The sequence below is a fragment of the Zea mays genome, chromosome 8, assembly GCF_902167145.1.
Source record: "Zea mays cultivar B73 chromosome 8, Zm-B73-REFERENCE-NAM-5.0, whole genome shotgun sequence".
NCBI lineage: Eukaryota > Viridiplantae > Streptophyta > Magnoliopsida > Poales > Poaceae > Zea > Zea mays.
Window position 1 is genome coordinate 166,799,822 of NC_050103.1, and position 8,115 is coordinate 166,807,936.

The 8,115-nt window shown below is 49.8% G+C and overlaps 1 pseudogene; it reads left to right on the forward strand.

The window, feature by feature from the left end:
• The first annotated feature begins 4,952 nt into the window (after positions 1–4,952).
• On the forward strand, positions 4,953–7,852 carry LOC103637472 (phenylalanine ammonia-lyase-like; annotated as a pseudogene).
• Positions 7,853–8,115: the final 263 nt, after the last annotated feature.

Here is an 8,115-nt window from a genome sequence, read left to right on the forward strand (position 1 = left end):
TCGAGTAAGCGCGAGCATGTTGCACCGTCTTAAGTCATTGCCGACTTAAGCCGATTGCTTCGTTAGTAGGGTATAGTGGTCACCCTGAGTCGAGTAAGCGCGAGCATGTTGCACCGTCTTAAGTCATTGCCGACTTAAGTCGATTGCTCCGTTAGTAGGGTATAGTGGTCACCTAAATCGAGTAAGTGTGTTGATTCCAAGTCTAATCAAGTCGAAGTCAATTGATAACCAATAGTTTGAATGCCTTCGAGAATGAAATCTTTTATTGATGACGTATTTTCCAATTACAGAGTATAACGTTGCTCCGATAGCTCTTGCTAAGGGTAAAACTTCCTGAGATGCTCTATATTCCATGAATTCCCCACTTTCGTGCCATCCACTTGAGTAAGCCGATATGATCCTGGCCGAGTGACCTCTGATACCATGAATGGCCCTTCCCATAGCGGTGACAACTTGTGCCATCCTTCTCCCGTTAGAATTCGACGAAGGACCAAGTCTCTCACTACAAAGGATCGATGTCGTATAGCCTTATCATGATAGCGCCTCAGGGTCTACTGGTATCTGGCTGACTGAATTACTGTATTCAATCGCTCTTCCTCCAGCACGTCAAAATCTTCTAGCCTGGTAGCTTCTGCTTCAGCTATGCTTTCGAAGACCAGCCTTGGTGCCCCAGACCTGAGGTCGACAGGTAGCACTGCCTCCGAACCATAGACCATGAAGAAGGGGGTGTTTCCATGCAGAGCTCGACTGGGTTGAGTTCTTAGGCTCCAAACCACATAAGGTAACTCTCTGATCCACTTCCCTGCAAACTTTTCATTCTTGTTAAAGACTTTCTTCCTGAGTGCTTCCAGTATCATTCCATTAGCCCTTTCCACCTGACCATTAGCTCTTGGGTGTGCTACCGATGCATATTTGATCTGGATGCTCCGTTGTTTGCAGAAATCAAAGAATTCAGAGCTAGTGAAGTTGGATCCCAGGTCGGTTATGATGCTATTCGGTATCCCAAACCTGAATATTATATCTTGTATGAATTCAACTGCCTTGGCTGAAGTTAGAGAAGCAATGGGTTTGTATTCTATCCATTTGGTGAATTTATCGATTGCAACCAACACGTGAGTATAGCCTCCTTGAGCTTTCTTGAAGGGTCCAATCATGTACAGTCCCTAGCACGCAAATGGCCATGTTACGGGTATGGTCTGCAGCTGCTGTGCTAGTAAATGCTATTGCTTTGACAAGAATTGGCAAGCTTCACATCTCTGGACTAACTCGGCTGCATCACTCTTTGTTGTTGGCCAATAGAAACCAGACCTGAAGACTTTCCCAACCAGAGTTCTGGATGCTGCGTGTATTCCACACTGTCCGGCATAAATCTCATCTAGTAGTTGTCTCCCAGTAGTCGAGGAAATGCACTTCATGAGGACTCCCGTTGCACCCCTTCTGTACAGTGCGCCCCCTATGAGGGTGCAGTGGGTCGACTGTCTTGCGATGCGTTCTACTGCTGCTTTATCATCCGGTTCTTCTTTGTTCTTTATATACTTGATGATAGGCTCTCTCTAGTCATTAGAGTCTGACTCTGGTTGGCTCAAAATGTTGCACTCTTCCGCCTGATCTGAGGGAATGCTTGGGCGTGACACTTCCTGGACGAAAACTCCGGGTGGGACCTGGGCTCGATTGGATCCTAGCTTTGACAATGCATCTGCTGCTGTGTTGCGATCTCTTTCCACGTGGTTGAATTCCAGCCCTTCAAACTTGTCTTCTAATTTTCGGACGGTCGTACAGTACTTGCCCATAGAATCACTCAAGCAATCCCGATCTTTATTTATCTGACTTATGACCACCAGTGATTCTCCGTATACCATCAACCTCTTAATGCCCAGTGATATGGCAATGTTCAATCCATGGATCAGAGCCTCATATTCTGCTGCATTATTTGATGCTGGGAATGATAACTGAAGAGCATATTTGAGTTGTTCACCTCCAGGGGCAATGAAGAGGATTCCTGCGCCTGCTCCCTGTAGTTTCAGCGAGCCATCGAAATACATTTGCCATACTTCTGTAGCCTCCGGGTTGTCAGGTACTTGTTGCTCATCCACTCTGATACGAAGTCAACCAGTGCTTGAGTCTTTATTGCTGTGCGAGGCCGAAACTCGATGTCGTGAGCTCCAGCTCGCAGGCCCACTTGGCTATTCTCCCGATGGCTTCTTTGTTGTGAAGAATAACCCCTATTGGAAACCCAGTGACTACTATGACTTTGTGGTCGTCAAAGTAGTGACGGAGCTTACGGGCAGTTAGAAGTACTGCGTATAATAATTTTTGAACTTGAAGATACTTCTTTTTAGAGGGCCCCAGAACTTCACTGATGAAGTAAACCGGATGTTGTACTGGATATGCGTGCCCTTCGTCTGCCCGCTCGACTACTAACGCGGTGCTCACCACATGAGTCGTGCAGGAGATGTATAACAACAGATCTTCTGCCGACTGATTTGGCATTGCTCGGCGTGGCGGCTTTAGCACTGGTGGCGTGGTCAAGAACTTATTTAGTGCATCGAGAGCTTCCTGTGCTTCTGTGGTCCACTGAAACTTGTCCACCTTCTTGAGCAATTTGTAGAATGGTAAGCCTTTTTCCCTAGCCTTGATATGAACCTGCTTAAAGCTGCCATGCATCCAGTAAGCCTTTGCACTATCTTCTGTGATCGTGGTGCTTCCATTCTCATGATAGCCTCGATTTTTTCCAGGTTAGCTTCAATTCCTCGGTGGCTGACAATGAATCCGAGCAACTTCCCTGCTGGTACTCCAAAGACACATTTTCTGGATTGAGCTTCCACCGGTATCGCCTAAGGCTGTTGAAGACCAGCTGCAAATCTTCAATGAAGTTTTCTAAGTTTTCTGTTTTGATCACCACATCATCGACATAAGCTTCTACCTGCTTGCCCCAGTGATCGGCTTAGCATGTTTGAATAGCTCTCTAGTAAGTCGCTCCAACATTCTTGAGGCCGAACGACATAGAGGTATAGCAGAAAGCTCCAAACGGGGTAATGAATGCTGTTTTTTCCTCATCCTCTTTTGCCAGGCTGATTTGATGGTATCCAGAGTAGCAGAGCGATCGAATCTACCACCTGATCTATTCTAGGAAGTCCAAAGGGATCCTTCGCACAGTGTTTGTTGAGATATGTATAGTCGACGCACATGCACCAATCCACTTTATTCTTTTTTAGTATAAGAACAGGATTTGCTAACCACTCATGATGCAGTACTTCTCTAATGAACCATGCTGCGACTAAGCGAGCTAGCTCGACACGAATAGCTTCTCTCTTGTCAGGCGTGAAATGACGAAACTTTTGTCGGATTGGCCTCGCCTGGGGATAGACCTTCAGTTTGTGCTCGGCCAGTTCTCTCGGGACTCCCGGCATATCCATAGGCTGCCATGCAAATACGTCTCGGTTATCTTACAGAAACTGGATGAGCGTGCCTTCCTATTTGTCGTCTAGTTTGGAGCTGATGATGGCAGTCTTGCGTTCATCAGCGAACCCGAGGTTGATTCTCTTCGTCTCCTCAATCGGCCGCATAGAGGTCACGACTTGAGCTTCATTCGCAGGTATCGCGAGGTCTTCCTTAGGCTTTGAGTTCGCCTGCGTGGAGGAAGTCGTCGGTGGTTTGGTGGTGAGGGCCGCCTAAATGGCCACTCAGAAACATTTCGTGATGCCTTGGAAGTCAGCGCACACGGTGATGATTCCTTGTGGTCTCGGCACCTTCAATATCATGTACGAATAGTGTGGAATGGGCATGAATTTTGCCAACCCTGGCCTGCCGATGATGGCGTTGTATCCACAGTCGAAGCTTGCTACCTCGAACCTCAGGAACTCGGTTCTGTAGTTTTCCGGAGTTCCAAAGGTGACAGACATGTAAATGTGCCCAAGCGGGTATTCTCCTTCGGTCGGCACAATACCGAAAAAAGGAGTGTCTGACTCGTGGAGCTCTTTGAGCGCGACTCCCAAGCCTAAGAGTGTCCGGGGGAAGGTGACATTGATGTTGCTTCCCCCGTCCACCAACACCTTCTTTACCCTGCTCTCTCGGATCACCGGATCGACAAGGAGCAGGTACTTGCCCGGATGATCGAAGTTGAGCCATTGATCCACCCGAGTAAAGGTGATCGATGTCCGCCGAAGATGACGCTGACTTCTCCATCGACGCGCGGCAATGCTCCGCCTCCTCCCCCTTTATAGATGGCCAACCGAGCCGGCACGACCCGACCCGGCACGGCCTGTGGTCGGCACGGCCCACGGTCGGCACGGCCCGTTAGGCCCAACTAATGAAACATGTCGTGCCAGATGGACCGACGTGCCGCTACCATGGCCCAGGCACGGCCCATCAGCCTGCTAGTTGTGTCGGGTCGGCCCGGTGGCACTATGGTCCATCTGAGTATCTCTACTAACTATTAAGGGGGCAGTGTAGACTGCCCCCACCGCATCCCCTCGCGCACGCCCGCACCCCTCCCTTCCCCGCCGCGATTCCCCTCACGCTCGCCCCCCACGCCGCAATTCCCCAACCGCCCGCGGATCACGCGCACGACCGCCCCCTCCCGCCGCGAAATCCAAGGGCACGAGCACACCATGCTGCCGGCCCGGCAGCGCTCCTCCTCCTCCTCCGAGTCCGAGATCGGAAGGCATGGGAGGAAGGAAACGGGCGAAAGGATCCAGCAGCACCCCATGCGCCCGGTGGTTAACTCGTCCTAGATCTTGGCGCGGCGCGGTGCCTCCCTCCCGGCCCTGCCGGCGAGAGGCAGTCCGATGAGGCGGCGACCGTTCCTGGACCAGCGATGGCCGTCGTTCAAGCGCCGGTGGCAGCAGCAGCCGTGGTGGGTGCGCCTCTTGCTCTCCCTCCTCCTCGCTGTCCTCCTCGGCTCCCCTGACCTCGAGGAGTTAACCGCCTTCCACCTCCGCTGTGTCCTCCAGATGGTGGCCGAGTACCGCCAACCCTTGGTGAAGATCGAGGGTGCCAGCCTCAGCATCGCGCAGGTGGCCGCCGTGGCCACCGGCGCTAGCGAGGCCCGGGTCGAGCTAGACGAGTCCGCCCGTAGCCGGGTCAAGGCAAGCAGCGACTGGGTCATGAACAACATGACGAACGGTGCCGACAGCTACGGCGTCACCACCGGCTTCGGCGCCACGTCACACAGGAGGACCAAGGAGGGCGGCGCTCTCTAGAGGGAGCTCATCAGGTTCCTCAACGCCAGCGCCTTCGGCACTGGCACTGACGGCCATGTCCTCCCGGCCGAGGCGACGCGCGCGACCATGCTCGTCCGCATCAACACCCTCCTTCAGGGGTACTCCAGGATCCGCTTCGAGATCCTCGAGGCGATCGTCAAGCTACTCAACGCCAACATCACGCTGTGCCTGCCGCTGCGTGGCACGGTCACCGCGTCCGGAGACCTCGTGCCGCTCTCCTACATTGCCGGCCTCGTCACTAGGCGTGAGAACTCTGTTGCGCTCGCCCCAGACGGCAGCAAGGTCAACACCACCGAGGCATTCACGATTGCCGAAATCCAGGGCGACTTCTTTGAGCTGCAGCCCAAGGAGGGTCTTGCGTGGTGAACGGCACGGCCGTGGGCTCTGGCCTCGCCTCCACTGTGCTCTTCGAGGCTAACATCCTTGCCATCCTCGCCGAGGTCCTGTCTGCCATGTTCTGCGAGGTCATGAACGGTAAGCCGGAGTACACCGACCACCTGACCCACAAGCTCAGGCACCACCCGGGACAGATCAAGGCTGCTGCCATCATGGAGCACATCTTGGAGGGCAGCTCCTTCATGAAGCTTGCCAAGAAGCTCGGCGAGCTCGACCCCTCGATGAAGCCCAAGCAGGACCGGTACGCGCTCCGCACGTCGCCGCAGTGGCTTGGCCCACAGATTGAGGTTATCCGCGCCACCACTAAGTCCATTGAGCGCGAGATCAACTCCGTCAACGACAACCCGCTCATCGATGTCGCCCGAAGCAAGGCTCTTCACGGTGGCGACTTCCAGGGCACGCCCATTGGGGTGTCCATAGACAACACCCGTCTCGCCATCGCAGCCATCAGCAAGCTCATATTTTGTCTCCATTTGGCTTCATAGCTTGGTGTCTGTCAGAAGATACACCTTTCTACTTATAAAAAGGTTTCAACGTTGCCTGTGCTAGATTTGCAACGGTAGGTTGATCAACAATGGACAGCGAGCAGTGTTGTCAATGTCGGAAACCCTTCAGATGCTTGGGCACACTCATACTTGAAACAGAGACCTGCTAATTCTTTGCCTTGTAGGTAACGTAAGCCTGAAGTAACTGAGCAGTTGCTCTTACAAATTTGTGCAGAGCAATCCCACTCTTCCAGTCCCCCTGATTCTGGCGCGTATTGAATAATCAGTAGATAAAATGCAGCAGGATTTTAGATAAACAGTAAAGCCTTTCTAACTCTCGTGTCTTTTTTTTCACAGAATGCTGCTGTCATATACTACCATGTGTGTCCTGACGCATGAATACCCGATAGACCGATGAGGAACACTGACATGTTGTTGCTGAACTTTTGTTTGTCTCTCATTTGCATAATAACTATGTAACAAATCTACTTCTGCGAATTCATTGCCCATTTACGATTATTTTCCCTCTATCAATTACTATTGTTCAAGCAAATAACAGTTAATGTGGATATATGTAACAATAATTATGTGGCGAATCTACTTCCGTTTCTCTCGTTTGCATCATCGCCAACTACCGCAAGAAATATATGCAGCGAACAGATTGATCCAGTGAGCGATATGATAGCCTCACATAAAAAAATCTTATCCAGGGCTCATTCGTTCAGTATTCAGTAATGTCAGCAAATGCTGCGTATGGAGTATAAAGTAAAACAGAAAAAAAGGTTTGTCTATGTGGTAATCCATGGCTGAATATTGCAGTTGAGAAGAATAAGAAACAAAAAAACCACTCTCTAAAGTACCACCACGTTCTAATCCATCATGTATTTTGCAAGGATCAAACACATTTCTCACACGCCAACACTCTTACACCATTTTCATATCAGTCAGTTGTACAAACCAGCAATGAAAGGAAGCTAAGAGTCCCTCAAATCAAGACATGGCATCAAGTCATCCTGCTACTACACGCGAGAAAATAGACAACAAGGTATGCTTCCCAGGGATGAACCACAAAGTTTTTTTGTCAGACAATTAAATATATGACGCAACACCATTTCAGATTTTCATAACATAGCACACAATTTGGTTACCCAATTTTTTCATTAAAGTAGCATACTAAAAGCAGACTTATAACATATAAATGACAAGCTAATAAATCATAATTCTATTATATAATACATGAGAAGAGTGATGGCTTATTATTGTATATTTACAATTTTGAAATAACCCTGAAAGATCGGTTGACTACTATTCAGAGCCATCAGAGACCGCCGCCTCCTCATCGTCGTCCTCGTCGTCCTCGTCCTCGTCGTCTGATGATGATGATACACCTTCAACTGCAGCCCATAGCACTAGATCAAGAAATCATGTGTTGTCCTCATGGTCCTCTGATGAACCTTCTTCAGCTGACTGTTGCCTATTTTCCGATACCAGTATGTGTTGGATCAACAGGTCTCGTATGCCAAAGCGCCAGAGCTTGGCTCTTATCTTGCGAGGTCTCAACTGGAGCTGCCAAAAGAGATACTTAATAAATTGTAAATGTATAAAATTCAAATATCAAACGAAAACGGATGATGTATGTCCGGCTTGCCCTCCAACCTGTCCGGTGGGCGTAACCTCAGCCTGGACTACGGGTTTAAGGGCACCGAGATCGCCATGGTGTCCTACTGCTCTGAGCTGCAGTTCCAGTAGTTTATGTGGCAGTTATCTCAAGAATTTTCATCTGGTAGATGTACAGGGTTCGTATAGCAACATTTCCTTATAGAAAGTTGAAGCTGTATATCGAGGGTGGATTTACCTGTGTTTATCTTTTCGACCCCAGCCCTCTGGGAAGCTGTGAACAACCATAGCCTCATGAAATATGCCTGTTGTTGATTCAGTTTTTGTGTTTTTCTTGTTTGTCATTGTTGTGCACTCGCTTTTAATATAACACACATTTTGTATATAAGTTACCG